The sequence below is a fragment of the Crocuta crocuta genome, unplaced genomic scaffold, assembly GCF_008692635.1.
Source record: "Crocuta crocuta isolate KB4526 unplaced genomic scaffold, BGI_CrCroc_1.0 scaffold24, whole genome shotgun sequence".
Lineage (NCBI taxonomy): Eukaryota > Metazoa > Chordata > Mammalia > Carnivora > Hyaenidae > Crocuta > Crocuta crocuta.
In genome coordinates, this window is record NW_027530974.1 from 12,043,939 (window position 1) to 12,069,863 (window position 25,925).

Consider the following 25,925-nt stretch of genomic DNA (forward strand, 5'->3'; position numbering starts at 1 on the left):
GCGCCTGGGTGGTTTAGTTGGTTAGTGTCAGACTCTTGGTTTCAGCTCAGGTCATGATCTCAAGGTTGCTGAGATGGAGCTCTTTGCTGACAGCACACAGCCCGCTTGGGATTCTCTCTCTTCCCTCCTCAAGTCTCTCTCTCTCTCAAAACAAATAAACTTTTAAAAAAAATAACAGGAAACAATGAATCCCTGAAGGCAGGGTATAAACTAGCTTGAAGCTTTAAGCTGTTGACGGCCCAGTCTTAGAGAAGCCTCCACACACTGAAGCCTTTTACCTTCCATGCGTCACCAGATTGTCACCCAGGAGGAGGAGCTCTTCCAGGTCTGTTGTGGGAAGGGGAAAAGGAACCCTTCCGAGATCCTCCCAGAGCAACGGTCCTCTTTAACAAAGACCTGCCTCTAAGGAAAACTACTTTATCAGAACCTTATTTGAGTAAGAAAAAGAGCATTTAGATAACTCCAGTTCCAGTGAGCCCTCCTGACTGAAGAGAAGGGGTGACAAGACAAGACGACTAAAATTCGTGTGAAGTTCAAAGGAAAGGACACTAGCCCACTAGAACAACTGGGATCTGGTCACACAACTACAGAACACTTCCTTTCCGTGGTGCCTTACCCCCACAGCAGCAAGGCTCCAGTACAACAGCATAGTAACAGTAAATGACAACTGACAGAGGTGCAGGACACACACTCTATTTATGGAGTTTCTAGGGAAACCCCAAATAACAGTGAAAAGAAAAACAAGGAAACCAGAGAAAACTGAAGCCCCTGACACCATCAAACACCACATATGCCAAGCAAACATTAAACACAACTTGACTCCTAGCCACATTATAAAACAGCACATAAAGCTCTATTTACCTAAATCTCCATTACCCAATAAATCATGTAACATTTTCAACAAAACACTCACACTGCATGCTAAATAGCAAGAAAAATACAATCTGAAGAAATGAAGCAAATATCACATCAGACAAGGCAGAGATTTGGGAATTTTCAAACTAAGAATTTAACTGTGATTAATAGGCTGTAGGCTAGGAGAAATAATTTTTTTAAATGCTAGAAGTTAGAAAACATTATTACAAAAAGTGCTGTTGATGGGTTCATCACTGGACTAACCACAACTGAGAAAGCCATCAGTGTGGGCTTGAGGATATGTTATTAAGAACTTCCCAATCAGAAATGCCAAGAGAAGAAGAAAAAAAAAGAATGAAAAGATCAGAACATATAAGAACTGCAGGACCAATATAAAAGGTGTAACATAATGGGGATACCGAAAGAAGAGGAAAGAAACTTGAGTATTTTAAGTAATAAAATATATGTCCGGGAATTTTTCCAAAATTAGTGATCAGCATGGAACCAAAATTCCAGAAAGGTTAGAGAATACTAAACAAGATAAATACCAAAACATCAACACCCAGGCTTATATTCAAATGTCAGAAAGTCAAAAAACAAAATCTTGAAATAAACTAAGGCAAAACAAAACCTTGCCTATAAGGGAAAAGGAGAAGAATTACATTACGACTTATTCCCAGAAACCATGCAAGCAAGGAGAGACTTCAGCGAAATACCTATGGGCTAACAGAAAAAAAAAACTATTAACCTAAAATTCAGTGTCCAGCAAAATTATCCTTAAAAGGCTAAGGAAAAATACTTTATTAGACAATCAAAAACTCCAAGAACTGCCAACAGACTTGCCTTGCAAGAAGTATTAAAAGTTCTTTAGAGAGAAGGAAAAAGTATTAGGGAGAAACTCAGATCTACATAAAGAAAGAATGAGACAAGAAATAAATGAAAATATGATAAAACCTTTCATTCTTCTCATTCTGAATTGATCTTAACTGTTGGAAATAAAAACAGTAACAACAAATTAGGTAATTACAGTTTACGGACAAGTGACGAGAGAGAGAGCAATATTACAGGAGATGGGAGGGAGGAATTGGTTATAATCAGTTATAAAGCACCTGTACTACCTGTAAAATGGTGAAGTGTTATTTGAAAATGGACTTACAGTCATTGAAAAGGACTACTGCAAACTCTGGGTCAACTAGTAGAGAAAATGCAATCATAAAAAAAGCTCAATTGAAACCAGAGGAGGAAGAAAGCAGTTTTTTTTTTCCCGAATAAAGCAACAAGGAACAAATGCAATGAACAGAAGGCACATACAAATATAGCACTGACACTAACCCAGCTACAACAATAGTTTCAATGTGAAAGGTAGAAATAGATCAATTAAGAGAAACTGACAGATTGAATAAGAAAACAAGGCCCAAGTATATATCGTCTACAAGAAACACAAATTAAATATAAAGGCACGCAGAGATAAAAAGTAAAGGGATAGAGAAAGACATACCATGCTAATACCAACCAAAAGAAAGCAGGACTAGCCATGGTAATTTTAAAGATGTACAAGGAAAAGTATCAGAATCAAAGAGGAGCACTTCATAACAATAAAGAATCAATTCTTGAAGACGTAACAGTCCTTAGTGTTTATGCACCTAATAACAAAACGTCAAAAGATGTGTGGCAAAAAATGATGGAACTGCAGGGAAAAATAGTTACAGTCACTATTTTAACTAGAGACATCAACAGCGTGAATTAGTGACCGGCAGACACAGCAAGCAGAAAAGAAGCAAGGATGTAGTCAAACTCAAAAGCATCATCAATCAACTGGATTTCACTGACATTTATAGAATACTTCATCCATTACCAGCAGAATACATTCTTCTCAACTCACAAGAACATTCACCAAGACAGACCACCTTCTGGTCCAGCAATCACACTCCTAGGTATTTACCCAAATAAGCTGAAAACTTATGTCCAAACAAAAACCTGCACATGTCAGCAGCTTTGTTCATAACTGTCAAAAACTGGAAGTAACCAAGATGTCCCTCACTAGGTAAATGGGTAAACAGACTGTGATACATCTGTACAAGGGAGTATTATTCGGTAATACAAAGAAATAGCCTACCAAGCCCTGAAAAGACACGGAAGAACCTTAAATGCATACTGCTAAGTGCAAGAAGTCAGTATGAAAAGGCTACGTGCTGCATGATTCTAACGGTAGCCCTCTAGAACAGGGAGAATTATGGAGACAGCAGTTGCCAGGAAGTTTGGAGATGGAAGGCAGAGAGGGGAGGGATAAACAGGTGGAACCAGAGGGGATTTTTAGGGCGGTGAAACTATACTGTAGGATACGGTAAAGGCCGCTACAAGACATTACGCATTTGCCAAACCCCACAGAACTGTACGACACCAAGAGTAAAGCCTAACGTAAAAGCCGTAGTTACTTATAACCTATCAATATTCGTTTGTCAGTTAGAACAAATGTACCACATTAATGCACGGTGCTAATAGGAGAAACTGGGGGAGAGAGGGGTATTTGGGAATTCTTTGTAGTATCTGCTTATTTTTTCTGTACGAATTTTCTAAATCTCTAAAAATTTCCTAAAACTGGCCAAGTAACCAAAGTCTACTATTTAGGGAGAAAAACACCATAAGCAAACACAAAGGGCAAACAAGTTAGGAGTAATATTCCAACACACATAATATAGAATTACCCTTAATCTAGAATGCTTAAAAACGATTGTGAAAGAAGAAACCTATCTGCAAATACTCACTGCAGCTGCACTCATGACGGACCTACGGACAACAAAGTCCTTCATACTGTGAACGGATGCTTCACCGACTGGGCCACCCAGGTGCCCTGCGTCAGTGTGGATTAATCTTAAATGTACTCTGCTAAATGAAGTCAGTCTCAAAGTTTACATAGGACACAACAGCATTCATGGGTCATTTTTAAAAAAGAAAGCCATGAGGGGAGGAGATGGTTCAGTGGCTCTTAGGAGTCACCAGTGCAGAGAAGATGAATGATCATTCCCTTTCAGGGAAGTCCGGGGAGTAATGGCATTGTTTCTATCTTGGTTGTGGTAGTGACTGCAGCACTCCATGAATTTGTCACAACTCACAGAACTGTACAAACAAAAAACGAATTTTACTGTACATTAATTAAAAATAAAATTTTTAAAAGTTAATACAGTAATAAACAATGGGTAATTTGAAAGCCAGCGTTAACCTCCATGGGTGACAGTAAAAGACAAGTAATAAATTATTTTGTATGCGTATATTCAAATTAAGGAGCGTACACCTCCGCTCCTGCAGGCCCCAGCTGGGCCCCTGGGCGCCACAATGTCACAGTTGCCCCAGAGAAGCCAGCAGACTGTGGCCCGGCCCAGCCAGAATCCCCAACACCTTACGAACAGAACAAATCTACGTGGTTACTAAAAATGCTGCAATAAAAAGATGTAATAAAATGTAAAGATATCAGACAATAATGAAGGAGGAAAGCCAGCTGTGAAACTGTGTGCACATTTATTGGAATTATAAAGGGACAATGTTTCCCAAAAGGGCAGATACAGCCCTTTTGAGTGAAATAATTCAACTTCTGGCGGTTTCAGAATGATGGATGAACTAGATGTTTCTGTCATATGAGATAGGAGGTGGCTTTTAATTTAATTTTAATTAAGATCTAATCTTAATTTAATTACAAGAATTCATTTAACCACTGCCTTGTTTGAAACTCAAAAGTGATCTTATCAATGTGATTTCTTAACAAAAGTGTTCATGAATTTCAGAAATAAAGAAAATTTCAAATTACACTAAATGTTAGTTTTTCATTAAGCATTTAATCTAGTGGGTATAATGGTAACCAATCAAATTCCTTGTTTGATGCTGAATTTTAAAATTTCAAATTCTGAATAGTTTCTTTATGTTACTCTTAGGTACAAGAGGGATCTTTAGTCTTACAAGACTTGAAAATTACTTAATATCTTTTGAACTAATATGTCTTATTTCTGTCAGATGGCATAATGAATATAATAAAATAAGACTCTTAAGGGCCCCTGGGTGGCTGAGTCAGTTAAGCATCCGACTCTTAATTTCGGCTCAGGTCATGATCTCATGGTTCGTGGGATCGAGCCCCACATCAGGCTCCGCGGTGACAGCATGGATCCTACTTGGGATTCTCTCTGGCCCCCACACCCCATTCTCCTCTCTCTCTCTCTCTCTCAAAATAAATACACTTTAAAAAAGAAAAACCTTTACATTAAGAGCACAAAAAGAGAGTAATTACTGCTTCAAGATACACTGGGATATCTCTTTCTATATAGAAACTCAGGACACTTATCTGCAACTCACAGGTACCAATCTAAAAGATAAGAACATACCACCCATTTCTTCTTTATGTGAAAGAAAAAAATCTAACTACTTTCAACTATGAACAGTAAACTGCAGATATATACCCAACTGGTGATTCATATAGTGCTGTAAAATTAAACAAAACATTTCATCAGAAGTTGCATATGCTCCTGTGGAAATATTTCAGTGAAGTTTAAAAAAATAAAACTAAGACTTTGATAAGAGACAAAGAAGGATACTACATATTAAAAAAGATATCAATCCAATAAGAGGATATAACAATTGTAAATAGCTATGCATCCAACACTGGAGCACCTAAATACGTCCAACTTGAGCTCAGGTCATGGTCTCATGGTTAACAAGTCTGAGGCCCGCATTGGGCTCTCTGCTAACAGCTCAGAGCCTGGAGCCTGCTTCAGATTCTGTGTCAACCTCTGTCTCTGCCCTTCCCCCACTCATGCTAGCTCTCTCTAAAATAAACAAAACGTTTTTTAAAAGTTAAACAAAAAAAGATGGAACAGAACAATCTTCTAAATAAACAAAGAAGGAAAGTAAAAGGTCTTGTGAGCAAATGATATAGAAGTTAGGCAAAAAGATCCAACACACCATCATGACTGGTGTCCTTAAAAAAGAAACCTATGTAATGGAACAGGACAAATACTGAATGAAAGTCATCATACACTAAACCTTTCCAAAATAAAAGACAACTTGAAATTATTATTTAAGGTCATACATGAAGGTTAACACCAAGATATATTCAGTACTGGCTCTTCAAAGAAAAACCTTTTGGCCATCCAAGTAAAAGACTGATTTTCTCCTAAGGAAAAAAAAGACAGCCTAAAACTCTGACAATGATGGTGCACATCCAAGTCTATGGAACTCAAGAAAATATAGGCAGGGGCTTTATATCCAGTCAAATCTTCAAATAAAATGAGTGTAATGGTCACAGTTATGAACCAAAAAGGACAAATAATATTGTTCCCACGAGCTCTTTCTGAGTTCTCTAGTAAAGAATGACCTTCAGACAACCAAAACCAAAAACAAAAACAAACCCTAAGAGAAGCTTTGGCATAAAGTCTGGTACTAAATTATTAAACATACTGAATTTGTAACTAACACTAAATGATGAGGTAACAGAGTTGTGGATGCAAACTATTATGTGCTTTTACACCATGTAGATATAGTACAACTAACAAAATGGAGGAGAGTTTGCCCACAAAAAAAAAAAAAAAAAAAAAAACCCCAACTACTGATAAACTGGACTACCTACATAAATCTTAAATGCATCATGCTAACTGAAAAGAAAAATCATACTCAAAGGGTTACATTTATAAGACATTATGGTTTCAAATAAAAATATATAAGTATAGAAAACAGATCAGTGATTGCCAAAAATTAAGGGTGGGAGGAAGATTTGATTATAAAGGGGTAGTAAGAAGGAATTTAGAGAGGTGAGGGAATAGCTCTGTATCTTGACTGCAGTGGTAGTTACATGATTTTATGCATTTGCCAAAACTCACAGAACCATACATCCCCTTCCCTCAAAGTGGATTTTACTGCATGTAAATCAGTAATAAATTTTTAAATGCCAAAAAACAACAACAAAAGATAGTAGGGGAGAGAGGGGAAGTGAAGAAGAGGTTACTAGCTGATTTCGTTATTGCTCACAAAAGAGACTATCTTAAAAAGGGGGGACTGTAAATATTAGTATAAAATTAACTTCTAAATGTAAAACTAAATAACCTTTCCCCCAAAAGAGAGCAATGAAAACAGACCACATCATGAAAAACAAAATTCAGAAGTGATAAAAATGTTTCAAGCTTCCTTTCACTCCTATCTCCAGCTAACCACTTCCCCTACCTAGAGGCAACTGCAGTCACCATTTATTTGTGTTATTTGTTCACAGTTTTCTAAGGCATATTCAGTTATACAGCTGACCCTGAACAACACGGGTTTGAACTGCATGGATCCACTTATACATGGATATTTTATATTACAGTACTGTGAATGTACTTTCTTTTCCTTATGGTTTTAATAACATTTCCTCTTCTGTAGCTTACTCTATTGTATGAATACAACATATAATAGAGATACAAAGTATGTGTTGATTAACTGTTTGTGTTATTGGTGACAATATCTGGTCAACAGTAGACTATTAGCAGTTAAGGTTCTGGGGAGTCAAAAGTTACAGTAGCAATACTTCTATCAGACAAAACAGACTTTAAAAAATGAAGACTGTGCAGGTTCTCGGGTGGGTCAGTCACCCAAAAATGAAAATAAAAAAATAAAACTAAGATTTTGATAAGAGACAAAGAAGGATACTACATATTAAAAAAGATACCAATCCAATAAGAGGATATAACAATTGTAAATAGCTATGCACCCAACAGTGGAGCACCTAAATACATAAAGCAAATGTTAACAGATACAGAAAGGGAGAAGCAGACAGTAATAGTCCACTTTAACACCCCACTTACACTAAAAGATCATCCAGACAGAAAATCAGTAAGAAAAGTGTCTTTGAATGACACACTGACTAGGATGGACTTAGATATATACAGAACATCCATCCAAACACAACAAAACACACATTCTTTTCAAGTACACATCAGACATTCTCCAGGATAGATCACATGGTAGGCCACAAAACAGTCTCTATAAATTTAAGAATACTGAAATCATATCATGCATCTCTTCTGACCACAGCAGTATAAAACTAGAAATCAATCACAAGAAAAACACTGGAAAGTACACAAACACATGGAGGCTAAATAACATGCTACTAAACCACCAACGGGTCAAGGAAGAAATCAAAGAAGCAAAACAAGAAATACATGGAGACACATGAAATAAAAATGGAAACCCAATAGACCAAAATCTCTGGGACACAGCAAGAGCAATTCAAAGAGGGAAATTTGTAGTGATACTGGCCTACCTTAAGAAACAAAAAAATCTCAAATAAACAATCTAACCTTACACCCAAAGGAACTAGAAACAGAACAAAGCCTGAAGTTAGTAGAAGAAAGGAAATAATAAAGATCAGAAGAGCAAAAATAAATGAAATACACACACACACACACACACACACACACACACACACACACACGAAAAGATCAAAGAAACCAAGAGCTGGTTCTCTGAAAAGAAAAATAGAATTGATAAACCTCTAAGTAGATTCATCAAGAAAAAGAGGAAGGAATAAAATAAAATCAGAAATGAAAGAGAAGTAACAACCAACACTACAGAAATATAAAGGATTATTAAGAGATTACTGCAAAAAAATAATAAGCCAACAAACTGGACAACCTATAAAAAAGAGAAATTCCTAGAAACATACAATCTTCCAAAACTGAATCAGGAAGAAACAGAAAATCTGAACAGACTAGTTACTGGTAACAAAATTAAATCAGTAATCAAAGAACCCTCAGCAAACAAAAGTCCAAGACCAGATGGATTCATAGATGAATTCTACAAAACATTTAAAGAATTGGTACCTATTTTCCTCAAACTATTCTAAAACTTAGAAGAAGAAGGAAAGCTTACAAATGCATTCTACAAGGCCAGCATTACCCTGATGTCAAAGACCAGACAAAGATACTACCAAAAAAAAAAAGAAAACTATAGGCCAATATCCCTGATGAACACAGATACAAATTTCCTCAACAAAATATCAGCAAGCCACATTCAGCAATACATTAAAGGGATCATTCACCATGATGATCAATGGGATTTATTCCAGGAATGCAACAAAGATGGCTCAATATACACAAACCAATCAACGTGATAACACCACATTAATAAGAGAAAGAATACAAATCATATGGTCCTCTCAATAGAAGCAGAAAAAGCACCTGACATAATTCAACATTTGTTTATGGTAAGAAATGTCAAGAAAGTGAGTTTAGAGGGAGGATATATTAACATAATAAAGACCATATATAAAAAACCCAGAGCTAACATCATATTCAATGGTGAAAAACCAAGTACTTTTCTTTAAGATATCCACTCTGGCCATGTTTATTCAACTAGTCCTAGAAGAGAAGACCTGGTCAAAGCAATCACAGACACACAGACAGACAGACAGACCTGGTCAAAGCAATCACAGACACACAGACAGACCGACAGACACACACACACACACACACTAAATGGCATCCAAATTAGCAAGAAAGAAGTTATACTGTCACTATTTGCAGATGACATGATACTAATACATAGAAAAATCCTAAAAACTCCACCAAGAATTGAGTAAAGTTGAAAGATACAAAATTAACACAGAGAAATTGGTTATTTCTATAAAGTAATAAAAAAGTAAAATAAGAAACAATTCCAAGTGTATCAAAAAATAAAATATCTAGGAATAAACTTAACCAAGGAAGTGAAAGACCTGTGCTCTTGAAAACTATAAAACATTGGTGAAAGAACTGAAAATGATACAAACAAATGGAAAGACAGCTCATGCTCATAGATTGGAAGAATTAATATTGTTAAAATGTCCATACTACCCTAAGCAATCTACAGATTCAGTGTAATCTCTATCGAAATACCAACAGCTTTTTTCACAGAAATTATACAAGCACTATAATTTGTATGGAACTACAAAAGACCCTGAGTAGTCAAAGCAATCATGAGAAAGAAGAACAAACCTAGAGGTATGATAATCCCAGATTTCAAGATATACTACAAAAAACAGTAATCAGGGGCATCTGGGTGGCTCAGGTCATGATCTCAGAGTTTGTGAGTTCGAGCACCATGTCGGGCTCTGTGCTGACAGCTCAGAGCCTGGAGCCTGCTTCGGACTCTGTGTCTCATTCTTTCTCTGTCCCTCCCCAACTTGTGCTCTGTCTCTCTCTCTCTCAGAAATAAATGTAAAAAAAATTTTTTTTTAATTAATAAAAAAAAGATAGTAATCAAAACAGTATGGTGGCACAAAAATAGACACACAGATGATGAAATAGAATAGAGGTTCAGAAATACACTCATGTTTTTGTGGTCAATTAATCTATGACAAGGGAGGCAAGAATATACAATGGGAAAAACAGTTTCTCCATTAAATGGTGCTGGGACAACTGGACAGAGACATGCGAGAGAATGAAAGTGGACCACTTTCTCATACCAAAAAGAAAAATAAATTCAATATGGATTAAGACCTAAATGCAAGACTTGAAACCATAAAACTCCTAGAAGAAAAGATAGGGAAGAATCTCTGGCATTGGCCTTATTAGCAACATTTTCTAGACAGGTATCCTCAGACAAGAGAAACAAAAGCAAAAGTAAACTGTTGGGACTACACTAAAATTAAAAGGCTTTTGCATAGTAAAGAAAACCACCAAAAGAACGAAAGGGCAATCTACTGAATGGGAGAAGTTATCTGTATATAACGTATCTGATAAGGGGTTAATATTCAAAAAATATATATGTAAGGAATGTGTACAGAATGGGGCAGGAATAATAATCCAATTAAAAACTGGGCAGAGGACCTAAATAGCTATTTTTCCAAAGAAGACCTACAGATGTCCCAACAAACACAAGAAAAGATGCTCAACATCACTCATCATCAGGGAAAAGAACACCAAAACCACAATGAGGTATCATTTTACATCTGTCTGAATGGCTAAAAGCAAAAAGACAACAGATGCTGCTGAGGATGCAGACAAAAGGGAACCCGCATATACCTCTGCTGGGAATGCAACTGGTATAGCCACTGTGGAAAACAGTATGGAGGTTCCTTAAAAAATTAAAAACAGAAATACCATGTGATTCAATAATCCCAGTTATGAATGGATATTTACCAAAGAAAACAAAAACACTAATTCAAAAAGATGCATGCACCCATATGTTAATTGCAGCATTATTTACAACGACCAGGATATCGAAGCAACCTAAATGTCCGCCAGCAGATGAATGGATAAAGAAAACAGGATACACACATACAGAATGGATACACACATGGACTACTACTCAGCCATTAAGAAAAATGAGATCTTGCCATTTGCCAGCATGGATGAACCTAGCAGGTATCGTGCTAAGTGAAATAAGCCAAAGACAAACACCACTTCATTTATATGTAGGATCTAAAAAAAAAAAAAACAAAACAAGCAAATGAACAAACAAAAAGCAGAAACAGACCCATAAATTGAGAGGAAAAACTGATGGGTGCCGGAGGGCAGACGGGTGGCATGATGGGCAAAATGAGCAAGAGGACTGGGAGATACAAGCTTCCAGTTATATGACTGAGTCACGGGAATGAAAGGTACAAAATAGGGAATCCAGTCAATAATGCCGCAAGAGCACTGCGGGGTGTAAGATGGTAGCTAGGCTTGTGGGGGGCACAGCCAAAGGTCCGGGGCCGTACGCCTGACGCTAACGTAACACTGCGGGTCAACAGTGTTGAAAAAAAAGACCAGCCCTCTCCAAATTTATACAACATTCCGGGCAAAAAGTAACTTTTGATCAGGTAAAAAACAAAACAAAAAAATCCCAAAATTACATATTTTCAACTGCACGGAGAGTCAGCAGCCCTTGCACCCTGTACTGTTCAAGGGCCAAATGTATTTTCAAAAAAAATAATGGAAAGATAAACCAGCAGCTAAAAAATGATTACCTGCGGACTGGGGAAGATGCCCCAGGTGATATGACACTTCTGTAAGGCACCTTCTTGTACAGTTTTAATTTTGGAATGAGGCAAATGTTTAAAGGTTTTACAGAATTACAGAAAACAAAAAGAAAAAAGAAAGAAACCCCTTGAAACCGAAGAAATTTAAATAAATGAAGCCAATAATATGTCAAGAGAGTTGTAGTAACACAGTGAAAAGAATTACTTCACGGGACTTTAGAGCACAGTATCTTGAGTATCTATCCCTAATAGGACATATTCGAAACACAATACAAAACTATAAAGACATCATATGATAACCAATATTCTTTTGAGTAATGATACTGGTATTTTAATTTAGAAATATATAGCTATGGGGGCGCCTGGGTGGCTCTGTCAGTTAAGCGTCCGACTTCGGCTCAGGTCATGATCTCAGGGTTTGCTAAGTTCAAGCTCCGCACCAGGCTCTGTGCGGACAGCTCAGAGCCTGGATCCTGCTTCGGATTCTGTGTCTCCCTCTCTCTCTGCCCCTCCTCGGCCCGCACTCTGTCTCTCTCAAAAAATAAATATTAAAAAATATATATATAGCTATGCTGCAGTACAAAACAAATGAAAAATTACGTCAATAACCTAGAAAGTGAAGACTTTCAGATTAAGAAAAAAAAAAGATACAAGTGTAAAATTAGAGAATTCAAGTAAAACTGATCTGAGAACTGCAACTTACTTTGAAATGCACTAAATAAGAGAGACTGAGGGCTAGACAGATCTGTGAGGAAGCAAATGCAGCCAAGTCCTAACCCTAAGACCTAGGTGCCGTGTACATGGGTATTCACTGAACTCTTCTGTGTGTCTGAAAACGTCGGAGAGGAAAACTGCTCAAAACGCGTGCTGTCTACATCACCAACACGGAAACACTGGGATGAGGCTCAACGTTAAACCAGCCCACGCTTCCATCCGAGAACAAGGGCTGCTCCGCCATCGCTTCAAAGGCTTCTACCGCTCCTGCTCCTCAACAACCCGCCCCGACTCCAGGGCGTCCAGGAAGAGTCAAAGGGTCCAAGACCAACAGACCGCTTTCTCATTCTGACATTCGTTTAATTTCACCTAAATGATTCTAGCAGTCGGCGAACAGCAAGCACTCTGAGATCAGCATAAACAAACTGGTTTTCTCGTTCTGAAAAAGTGAAGTAGGACCTCAGGTAATATATTCATTACGACAAAGCTATGCAACCTTACAGTTACATTGAAAGATTACGGGTATTTTTAAGACATTATTAAAGAGAGGTTTTCTCTCTGAATTTTTCATTAAACTCATTCTAAAGTGAACATGTAAGTAGTGGGATACACAAAAATAATATATTTTATTATACAAATACATCTTAAGTCTTTTTTCTTTTTTTTTAGAGTAATGTTAAAATTTGTTTGAATAGAGGGAAAAAAAAGTCCTGGAAAGCTCACCACAAAATGTCAACTGCACTTTAGTATGTATGGGTGGTAGGACTGCAAATCTTTTAAAAATAGTTATGCTGCTTTTTTCTACTTCACAGGATTGGCTTGATTGACTTCTTTTACATTAAGAATGTGTTACCTTTTGCTTCAAAAAAAAAAAAACTCTTGAAAAATTCATATGCATTTGCTGGGATGGAGTAGGGGGTAAGGATGATCTGAGATTCATTACACTGAAGAAAACCAACTCAAGAATAATTTGAGATGGGGGCGCGTGGGTGGCTGAGTCGGTTAAGCGGCTGACTTCGGCTCAAGTCAAGATCTCATGGTTCGTGGGTTTGGGCCCCGTGTCGGGCTCTGTGCTGACAGCAGCCTGCTTCAGGTTCTGTGTCTCCCTCTCTCTCTGCCCCTCCCCTGCTCGCACTCTGTCCCTCTTTCTCTCAAACCAAAAAAAAGAAAAAAAAAAAAAGAAGAATTTGAGAAACGCAATGGGTGCAGTATCTCCATGTCACACTTCCCATATCCCCCGGGGCCTTTGTTAAAAAGGACCTCACCACCACAAATACAGCTCCCAAAAGCTCTGGTCTTTTCATAAAGCAGGTAAAAGTAGCAACCAAATCACACCATCAATTCCCAATACGTACCTACCCTACCCAAGGCAGAGCTGGGGGGATACAGATGAAAAGACATTGCGTCCCTATCTACCTCCACTCGGTCCACACACTCCTCCGGCACCGACTTTGGGCCCAGCACTGCTCTAAATGTGGTGGATACAGGAGTGAGCGGGACAGACCCCGAATCCCTCTGCTTTCTCTTTACGTAAGCTGTCCTTCACTGCGACATCCAACCGAGCATCTGCAGCGGTCCCAGCTCAGGGACCTGCCACGCGTCTGTCTGCTGAAACCTCACTAAAGACGGCAATATATACGTCTCTCCATTTTGTCGGAGCTTATCAGCTCCTCACTGATTCCATTTCTTCATTACTCAGCCTGAACTCAAACTGGCTATTTATTTTGTATAATTAATTATTTATTTAAGGTAGGCTCCACGCCCAACATAGGGCCTGAACTCACAACCCTGAGGTCAAGAGTCACATGCTCCAAGTGAGCCAGTCAGGTACCCCTAAAACTGGCCATTTAATTACTCCCTCACCAGTAAACCCAGTCTACTGTAAATATTCTTCCAATTCCCAACCTGCATCAATCATACAATTCAACTTTCCTCCCTAATCTGCTAAGTACATAGAGAAAAAATGGTATTGAGTATGTAAACTGCTTCACAACAAATTCCTGGTTTTATTATTTTTTAAATTTTTTTAATGTTTATTTTTGAGAGCGAGCGAGCGAGCGCACAAGTAGGGGAGGGGCAGAGAGACGGAGACACAGAATCCAAAGCAGGCTCTAGGCTCTGAGCTGTCAGAGCCCAACCAACACAGGGCTCGAACCCACAGAACCGTGAGATCATGACCTGAGCCAAAGTCAGATGCTTAATTGATGGAGCAACCCAGGCGCCCCACAAATTCCTGGTTTTACATCTCAGAGTTCCTCAATACTTTTACTTCTCTGATCACAGACTATCTACTGATAAGTATGGGGGCGGGGAGGGCAGCAGAGAGCAAGCTGCGAAACAGACAAAGTCTGTGCTCTCATGGAGCGGACACTCTCATGGGGAAGACAGACCTTAAACAATTATGAATATGACAAAGTGCTAGGAAGGGGCAGCACACAGTCCCAGGCAGAAGCCTGACCTAGTGGGGAGGAAGAAACACTGTCAAGAAAGGCTTCCCTAAGCAGAGATATATACATTCTAATCAATTCCAAATTCCATCCTGTATTCCTAATTTATTTAAAATCCCAATTCCACCCACTAAGCAAAGGAACTCACTCCCTCAATCCTTTTTCGGACACAGCAGTGACCCTTCTCATGAACTGATTCATACGACTAAGTTTCTCGCGCCTACAAGGAAGCTGGACTCCTCTTTCTGGAAAGTAACTTGGCCACTGTGTCATACGCCTCAAAAATGTGTGTATCTTTTCCTTTGATCCAATAATTCTACTTTAAGAAATCTTTCCCAAGGAAACAGGCAGATTTCATGTGTAAAAATTATTTATAATAGTGAAAGGAGTTAAATAAGAGGAGGACAGCTGTGGATGTGCCTTAATATAGGTACGATAAACTATGTTGCCGCCAAAAAGTAAAGGAACCAGAAAAAAGATGTCCGGGGTTTTTAATCTTATAGGAAAATGAGTATAACTGTGTAAGAAATATGTAATAATAAATACGAATAAGGAAATCAATAATAAGACAGGTATAAAAATCAGTAAGTAGAGAATAATCATATTTAAAATATAAAAGAGTATGATCTAAAAAACTAGAAGGAAACAAGTTGGATGATTAATAGCGATTATACGAGATAATAATTTTCTTCCTCATTTTTCTTCTGTACTCTCTGAATTTTTCAGTTAGCAGCATATGATTTTGCTGAATGGACAGAGGATGGGTTCCCACAACAGCAGCCCGGCTCTACAGCCTACAGGCTCCACGGTCTCCATCCTGCACCCCCAGAACTGACGGACTGCACCCGCTTCTGTCCCGACTTCAAGGAAACTGCTAGACACAAACGGTGGCCACTTCAGCTCTCCGGAGGTTTTATTCACTTTCTTGGCTGCTGGCACAATACGGTCTCCCATCTCCCTTCTCTCTTACCATTCCTTCTTAGAACCTTCAACTAGATCTCTGTCCTCCAATTTTTACAGCCAATAAACACAGCGTTCCAAGTGTCCATCCTCAGCTTTTCTTTACGCTACATACGTACGTGGGTGATCATGTCGGTCCCTAAGGCTTTAACAACTCACATCCTGGACTCCAAAATCCACCTATAGCTCTGCTCTCTTTCAGAAAACCCCACAGCTTTATTAGTAATCAATCATCTGGCTGTCCCACTGCAGTTCAAACACTGTTCCCGTCATCTGCAACTTCAAAGCTCAACCTCCTTCCAGTACTTATTTTGTTTAGTCTCCAGAAACCTGGAAGGTGTCCTCAATTCCTTCTCTCTCAAAACCCACCCTTGCCATCCCCTCCCCCCAATTAAGGTTGTTTTTGTTTCTTCCATGTTCTCATGTTCTAATAGCTGACCACGTCTAGGTGCTCACCAACTCCCTTACACAGATTAAGCCCGCAAGTCAAAATCATAATAGGGCAAATGGTCTTCTCCATGTCAGTTTCAGATCTACTTTCTGTATTACCACCAGAGTGACCTCTGTAAAATGCAAATCTAAGCATTTATCGTTCCCTTGCTTACAACTAGCACCTGAAAGAGGAAGGGCAATGCACATTAGCATCAGAAGTCCCTTCCTGGTCATCTCTGCACAGGATCTTCCCACAAAACTTTGTTCTGCTCCTTCCCCGCCAGCGGCAGCAGCATCAAGCATGTGCACCAGGCACTCTTGTAAGTGTTTTCAGTGAACTACTAATCCCATGAGGCTGGCACTATGATTTCCATTTTACAGCCGAGGAACCAGAGTTCCCCCCAAAAGCACACGTGGCAGACCCACTGTTCAAATCTCCACCTGTCCAATCCAAAGGACACATTTCTGGGCAAAAGTAACTAATCAGTTTCTATAACAGCTATTCATCTTTTTTTTTTTTAAATGTTATTTATCTTTTTGAGAGAACGTAGGGGAAGGGCAGAGACAGAGGGGGACAGAGGATCTGAAGCAGGCTGGGCGCTGACAACAGAAAACCGGAGCACGGCTCAAACTCACGCACCATGAGATTGTGACCTGAGCTGAAGTCAGACACTCAACCGACTGAGTCCCCCCAGGCGCCCCATAAAATAGCTATGTGTTTAAAAGCTCTGCTCACAGACTCTCTCTGGGAGGGGGAATCTCCAGGAAATCAGTCTAAGGAGGGCAAATGAGGGCTAAAGGACAGGGAAGTGAGAGGCTCAGATTTAACTCTCCTTTTCCATAATTATAAGCAAGGCCTCCAGGGGGGCTCCCCGCCCTATCTTCCGATAGAGTTGCTCACTTCCTCCATCATGCTTCTCCTCCAGTTTGTTCACGTACCTGTTACCACATGTGTTTTATACTATATTTAACAACTGATGGACCTGTCCACGTCCCTTCTTACCTGAGAACTTCTGGAGGGCAGGGACCCTGTCCGTCTTCATAACCCCAAGGTTCCTAGCACATAATAGGTACCCCCCCCCAAATTAAACCACTGCCTCTTCCTCTGTTTTTTTTAATGTTTATTTTTGAGAGAGTGTGTGAACGGGGGACATGGGAGGGGCAGAGAGAGACGGGGACAGAGGATCCAAAGCAGACTCCACCCTGACAGCCGTAAGCCCAACATGGGGCTCGAACTCATGAACTGTGAGATCATGACCTGAACTGAAGTCGGACGCTCAACTATCTGAGCCACTCAGGCGCCCCTCTCTATTGCTTTTTTAAATCTCTATCACAATCCATGCCTAGGCACCAGCCTCATACCCGAACTCCTACGCGGAGGCATCCTTCATTTTGCCACCACACACCACATCCAACACACCCCCACCCCAGTCAGCACCGCCCTTCTGAAACAGGGATCAGTATCACGGCTCCCTAGCACCTTCCACCTCAGAACTACCACCAGTGCTCTTCAGAATCTGTTTCCATTCTTACTTCTGGGAACTCTTCACTATAATAATCCCTTAGGTCTCCAACAATATGGAGCCACATACCTTGGCCAAAGACAGCGCACAGTTCCACTCCTCCCAGGCGACCGGTCCCGCCCGGTCACAGTCTGGAGTATTTTTCCTCAAAGGAGCGTCTCAAATTCTTACTCATTTTGTAATAGCCTATCGACAATACCTTCCTTTATAAGTCTGCTTCCTTGAGCTGGAATTAATTACTCTCTCCTCAGTTCTCCCATATAATCCCTTGTTCTTAACGTGACTAGTATATCTTAATTTTGAGGGATTTGTATAGGTCTCCTGCTTACCCCACCCCACTGTCTTCTCCAACGCATTTGCTATTCTTGGAGGGCAAGGACGCACATTTAGTTCATTCAATGTCGTCTAGAAACTATGGCCAAGATGGGGATAAAAAAAATAATTGTGTGTTTATATCCAGCTGCTGACAATGCCTGACACATCACATGTCACATGTGTTCAAACATCACACATGTGCAATATATATTTGCTAAGTTAATAAATACGTTGCTTACTTGATGCTTTACTTTTTCCATCTGTGTTTCCATTTGCTGCTTATCACCCATTGAAACCAGAAGGAAAGACCTTTTTAAAGCCTTTTAAAACTAAACAGGAAAAGAGGACTTTCTTTTCCACACTCTCAAGAAATAATCCAGAAAGTCAGCAAGCATAGAAGGAACACTCTATGGACTGCACTTTGTTATTAGCAGAAGAATTTAGGAAGAGAACAGAGGCCGGATTACCTGCTGGTTTCTCTTGCATTACTGGCAGAATGGCCTCAATATTTCGCTTGAAAAGCTAAAAAATACCATATTCCTAATAAATTATAATTCAAATAAATAGTTTATCACCTCTCACACTTAAAATTGACTGAATCAGGGGCGCCTGGGTGGCTCAGTCGGTTGAAGCGTCCGGCTTCAGCTCAGGTCATGATCTTGTGGTCAGTGAGTTCAAGCCCCACGTCGGGCTCTGTGCTGACAGCCAGCTCAGAGCCTGGAGCCTGTTTCAGATTCTGTGTCTCCCTCTCTCTCTGACCCTCCCCTGCTCACGCTGTCTCTCTCTCAGAAATAAATAAAAAACATTAAAAAAAGTTGACTGAATCTTCACTGCCTATATTAGTACGGATAATTTAAAACTTGAATGAAATTCCTGTATTGAAAGTACATTCATGAGACACAGCTTTGAAAAATTAATCTTGATAGTCAACAATCATTAACGAGAACACAACATAAATATATGGCCTTAGATATCTTTAAAGTTTATTTAAATATATTTATTAAAGTTATATAACTCCTAAAAAAGAGTTATGCAAGTAAGGCGACAGGTGATTTAACCTTTTGTTATAAAAAGTATTCAAAATCTTTTTTGTTTTTTCCAAAATTTATTTTTAAATTAATTACAAAACTTAGGCTCTTGTGTCCCAATAAATAAGCTTATTTTCCTGAACATATGCAAAATGTTTAAATGAAAATCTAAGGCAAACACCAAAATATATTATTTCTTTCACTCAATAAAAGGCTTCCTTCAAGCCTTATTCCTTAGGCAATAAAATACAAGTAACAATTATCATAGCCGTATTCCTAATTTTCCAAAGCAGACCCAGAAATAATGCGTAACACAAATTAAGAGGTAACTCATACTCAACTCATGCTATGTCATGAGGAAACTTGCTACATTCATCAATTTATCTTAAGACAAAGTCTTGTATCTAAATATTTATTTACCTGCTCTAATCCTGGATAAACACACTGTTTAAAAGACAATTAAATTTCAAATTAAGCATAACCAAATCTCAGATTAGCACACAGCACTGCAAATGAAAAGTAACAGCTGCTCTTTCTGGTCCATTCTTTATAAAGATGTTGGGATTTTAGGAATTTTTAGTTCTCTGGAAGCAGTTAAATACATCTCCAGAAAGACATTACTTGCCAAAATTAGCAACATGACTTGCTTTTCTTCCATAAATGAATCATGCTTCCCTTCCGAAAACATGGAGTTAGACCTAGAACTTTGTTCAAAAAGCATGCCAGAAAGATAAGTAACATCTGCCCAAAGAAAACAACAGATTTCTCCAAGAACAGGAGATAAGTACTGTTTCTCACTCATTCATATGAATGCTAGCTGTGGATGAAGTACTAGAGTTACAGACACATTAAAATAGTCCCTTAGCCTTGATTCTGCAGTTTGTATCACCAGTAGGCAGACAAGGGGAAAACAGTATAGATATTATAATTACAGTCTGGCCAAAATGTAAATGAAGATTATTAAAGGCATAATCCTATTTGGGGGAGAAGAAAGTACCACGAAAAAGGAATCTTTAAACTAGGGTTGAAGAGTAATTAGTTAAGCTGGGCAAAGGGTAAAGGGACAAGAGAAGGTGAAAGTAAGAAGGAAGGAAAGAGGGCGCCTGGGTGGCTCAGTCGGTTAAGCGTCCGACTTCGGCTCAGGTCATGATCTCACGGTTGGTGGGTTCAAGCCCCACATCGGGCTCTGTGCTGACAGCTCAGAGCGTGGAGCCTGCTTCAGATTCTGTGTCTCCCTCTCTCTCTGTCCTTTCCCGCTCAAACTCTCTCTCTTTCAAAAATAAATAAATATTTTTTAAAAAAAAGGCAGGAAAGAGTCTGCAGACAGAACAGGAAATCCGTGGCTAGCACGTACAGTGAACTGTGGTACTACGCTAACTACCCAATGCATTTTTCAAAGATGCTGATTCTGATTAAAGACAGATCCTTGTTGGGGCGCCCAGGTGGTTCAGTCGGTTAAGCGCCTGGCTTTGGCTCAGGTCATGATCTCGCGGTTTGTGAGTGCAAGCCCCACGTAGGGTTCTGTGCTGACAGCATAGAGCCGCTTCAGATCCTCTGTCCCCCTCTCTCTGCCTCTCCTCCCCATTCACACTCCTTTCTCTCAAAAATACACCAATATTAAAAAAAAAAAAACAGCCCTCTGTGGGCTCATTTTCTGTTGATTCCACTGTGTTCAGCATCCCACTTTCCCCACGCGTCTGCCCACACTGCAGTGGAAACGGAGAGTCACCGCTTGCCCAGGTAGCCTTCCAGCGCGTGGCAGAGACGTGGGGCAGAAGGACCCTGAAGTTAACTGGCGCGAATGACAAAGTGAAAACTGCCCAACAAAACTTTCCACTCAATTCAGGATTTTTAAGTATATTTGAAAGCCATTTCTTAACCGCTTCCACGGTGGCTGACAAATGATTTAAAAATCAAAATAAAGGAATTCTGGAGTTTGTTAAAGCGGGGGACAGATGAGAATTCAAGATTCTTTACCATCATTAGCCATCAGGGAAGTGTAAATGAAAACCACGACAAGAATCTACCAGATACCTACTGCAATGGCTACAAATCTGAAATTAAAAAACCCCTGACAACACCAAGTGCTCCGAGGGGCAAGGCACCAGCGACTTTCACAAACTGCTGGTGGGAATGCAAACTAGCACAGCCGCTTTGCACAAACAACTTGGCAGTTTCTTATAAAGTTAGAAATGCACCTAACACAGGATCCAGCAATCTCACTCCTACATATTTACCCAAATGAAATGAAAACTCAGGTTTACGCAAAAGCCTGCACATAAGTGTTGACAGTGGCTATATCCCTGATTGCTAAAACCGGCAACGACCCAGATGCCCTTCCACTGAAAAGTGGGTAAGCAAACTGTGGCTGGCTCAGCCACACACTCGGCAAGGGAAGGACTGATGTACCAGTATAGGCAACAGGGACGAATCTCAAATGTCTTATACGAAGTGAGGGCTGCCAGAATCAGAAGGCTACGTACGATGATTCCATGCCTATGCCATTCTAGAAAGAGCTAAACTAGAGAGACAGATGACCAACCAGTGATTGCCAGGGGGCTGGAGATGGGGAAGAACTGTCTACAAGGGTATGAAGGAATTGGGGTGGGGCTGGGGGATGGAACAGTTGCTTCACTCATCCTTGAACCATGGCGGTGCTAGGACACCGACCTCCCACTCCCCCACCCCCCTGCTGCCACACAGCTGAAAATCCTGTATCACTTTTGACGTCCCCAAAACTTAATTATTAAAAGCCTGCTGTTGCCTGAAAGCCTTACCAAGGACATAAACAGTTAACAAATATCTCGTATGCTGTATGTATGATATGCTATATTCTTATAATAAAGTAAACTAGAGAAAAGAAAATGTTATTAAGAAAATCATAAGAGGGGGAAAAAAAAGAAAAAGGAAAATCACAAGAGGGCACCTGAGTGGCTCAGTGGAGTAAATGTCTGACTTTGGCTCAGGTCATGATCTCACGGTTTGTGAGTTCGAGCCCTGCATCGGGCTCCACACTAGTGGCACGCAGCCTGCTTGGGATTTTCTCTCTTTTCCCTCTGCCCCTCCCCAGCTCATGCTTTCTCTGTCTCTCAAATAAACACACCTGAGAGAGAGGGAGGGAGGGAGAGGGAGAGGGAGAGGGAGGGAGACAGAGACACAGAGAGACAGGGAGGGAGAGAGAGAGAAAGCAAGCAAGCCCGAAGAGAAAGTGCACTTACAGTACTGTTCTGCAGTTATAAAAACTCTCTGCACATAAAGTACACCGTGTGGGTCAAACCTGTGTCATTCAAAGGCCACTTGTATACTGACTGTGGTGGTGGGTACATGACTATTCACATCTGTCAAAACTATAGGTCCGCACACTACAAATGATCAATTTTACTACATGTAAAAATCACCTAATTTTAAAAAGTAAAGAAAAAAAATTGAATGAGGGGTCCTGGCAACAGAGAGATGAGACTGAAAAATTACAAAGGAGTCAGTCACATCACGAAGGACCCTGCTAAGAAGTTTCAGATTTTGTTCTCAAAGCAACAGGTGCACCAAACAATCTCTCGAAGGGGACAGGCACAATCGTGCCTGAAAGAACACTGCCAACAGTCACCACCTGAAGTAAGATGGATGAACCAACCACCTCGGTAATTTAGGGGACAAATGAGCAAAGCCGACTTAAGGGAGAGGCCACAGAGATGGACAGAGTAAGTGAAAGACTGGAAGCTCTCAAGTTTCCAGCACTAGTGAAACCTCTGACCAAGCGACCCTGGAATGCGTGTGGGACCCTCAGATGCAAACACCGGGTCAGATGTATGGGTCTGGGGCTCAAGGGAAAAACACGAGGTGCAGTTTAGAGTTGAGATGCATCAGGGCACCTGCAGCCATGAAAATATATGGTCAAGATCACACAAAGACAGACTATGGAGAGTAAAAAGGTAAAGAGAACCCTGGGAATCATCGTGAGCGACACCAGCATTAATGAGGTTGATGGTATAATTTAAGTAAAAAAAAGAACTGGCTTATTGAGTATGCAGCAGCAGAGTAAAAAATGATTATAACCCTGTGCTTATTTCAGTCTGGGGTCTCTCACCCACTCTATGCTTGGCTTCTCTGATTTTATCTTTGTCTTGATCAACCTGGGAAAACTAGGGGGTTAAATAAGAAGTTACCACTGAATTCCAAGGTTTCACTTTCCATATTGCTGATGGTAAAAATGTTCCACAAATACAGAGGGATAATCTATTAAATAGACTTGTCAGTTAAACACAGAAGAAGCGCTAAGAGAGGTTAAAGGATTCACTTCAAATACAGGTCAACTTACTCAATAACTCAACTGAGTCAACTCACCCAGTAAGTTTATCTTGGTAGTTGGACAAACGACTCTGGATGCCTTAAAGGCTCTCTGGGCCCCTCCCCCACTCGTGCTTTTTCTCTCTCAAAATAAATAAATACACTTAAAAAAAAACTGGGGAGTGCCTGGGTGGCTAAATAAGTTTAGAGTCTGACGTGGCACAAGTCACGATCTTGTAGTTTGTGAGTTCAAGTCCCGCATTGGGCTCTGTGCTGACAGCTCAGAGCCTGGAGCCTGCTTGGGATTCTGTGTTTCCCTCTCTCTGCCCCTCCCCTGGCTTGTGCTCTCTGTCTCTCTCTCAAAAATAAATAAACATTAAAAAAAAAAATTTTTTTTAAAGGGACCTCTGGTACCACAATGAAGTTATCAGAAAGTACCAGAGGATAGGTCCAATGATTCAAGGTAATTAGTTCTTAACTAGAGATACTCACCAGAATTCCCTGCGAAGCTTTCTCAGAATGCCCATCTTGCCTAGGCCCTGCTTCTGAGAAGAGTGACTGAGGAACTTTTAGGATAAGGTCCAAACTACTAGTTTCAATAGTCCCGTTAAGTGATTCTGAGGTGTGTATACACAATACACACACACCACAGTTGAAAAGCAGTGCGATAAAAGCTGGCCCCAGAATCAGGATAAGGCCCAAACTACTATGTTTCAATAGTCCCGTTAAGTGATTCTGAGGTGTGTATACACAATACACACACACCACAGTTGAAAAGCAGTGCGATAAAAGCTGGCCCCAGAATCAGGATAAGGCCCAAACTACTATGTTTCAATAGTCCCGTTAAGTGATTCTGAGGTGTGTATACACAATACACACACACCACAGTTGAAAAGCAGTGCGATAAAAGCTGGCCCCAGAATCTACAGGGAGCTCTCATCTGGAAGCCACTACACCTCATCTTAATCCCTGCCAATCACCTCCAGCTGAGAACATGGGAACATACACTTCCCTGATCTAAGCCCAAAAGTTAAAGTCCTAACCCCCATAAAATACCTATGAATCACCATTTGGCCCTGGTTAACTAGCTCTGAGAAGAGTTAAATTCTCAGCAGAATTCAGACAAAGGCAGTGTAAGACAAGGCATGGAAAATGAGTCACTGTCTCTCTGTTGTTTAATTCCAATTCTCCAACTTAATGACAAACCCACCAGAGAAACTCTCGTACTTTACCAACTCAGGTATTAGCTTCAACCAGTATTTACGTAGAACTAGAGCTACATCCAACCTGCTACAGCAGAGCCTTCCGGTCCTACTTCACCAATTGCCAAAACTTCCAAGATTCCTGTTTTCCAATTACATCATAATTACAATAAATCAAGACAAAAATAATTATGCAAGAACGGCAATCTGTCCCACCAAAATTTACACTTACCCATCTCTTCCCTTACTGACAATTTTTACTTCAAAATAATAAATCCCACAGGCTGCTGGTATCGGATGCGTGGCACGAACGGACGCTGCGTCTTTGGGGGTTTTACCGTGACCTGCATATGACACAGGGAAGGGAAAAAAATCAAATGAGATATTCAACAAAAATTTTAAGCAATTCAGCAAACATACAGTTTTTAGAACGATATATACATTTTTGTTCCCATCAGTACATATAAAGGCTTAATGAAACATTTATTATCACAAATCAGTATGCAAAACAGCCCAAGTTAGCCATGGGACTTTTCACACTATTACTAGATTTAATACACTTTAAGAATCTGAACACATTGAACCTACCAAACTAAATATTTTATGGTAGACTATATTTTTAAGAGAAAAAAAAGGCTGCATTTGAAAAAGATGAAATTTTATTAGATCCAAATTGCATATAATTTATACTACTGCCACTCTTTGGTCAAATGGTCTATTTTTTAAACCAGAAGCATCTATATCATAGAGTATTATTATTATTTATTTATATTTTTTAAATGTTTCTTTCTGAGAGACAGAGAGAGAGAGAGAGAGAGAGAGAGCATGAGCAGGAGAGGGGCAGAGAGAGAGGGAGACACAGAATCAGAAGCAGGCTCCAGCTTCTGATTCTGACAGCTCAGAGCCCGACACGGGGCTCAAACTCACAGACTGCAAGATCGTGACCTGGGCTGAAGCCAGACACTTAACCAACTGAGCTACCCAGGCACCCCTCATAGAGTATTATTTTTCAGTGAAATTTTATATAATTAGACTGAACTGGCAAAGTAGCTTTCTTATTTTAAGAATTTACAAGTTTGGGGCACCTGGGTGGCTCTCCTGATTTCGGCTCAGGTCATGATCTCATGGTTCATGAGATTGAGCCCAGTGTGGGGCTCCACAGTGAGCATATAGTGTTCTTGGGATTTTCTCTCTGTCCACTTCATGTG

The 25,925-nt window shown here is 39.9% G+C and overlaps 1 protein-coding gene across 3 annotated transcripts in view; it reads right to left on the reverse strand.

Moving 5' to 3' along the window:
- RANBP9 (RAN binding protein 9) overlaps positions 1–25,925 on the reverse strand; it is an 82,442-nt gene that overhangs the window by 48,000 nt on the left and 8,517 nt on the right. For 2 of the 3 annotated variants that reach the window (XM_077770119.1, XM_077770118.1), the window contains exon 2: positions 24,950–25,061. The gene's annotated coding sequence lies outside the window, so the exon portion shown is untranslated. Of the gene's footprint in view, positions 1–24,949; positions 25,062–25,925 lie in introns of those variants that run through there. The other variant, XM_077770117.1, reaches the window with a different exon arrangement.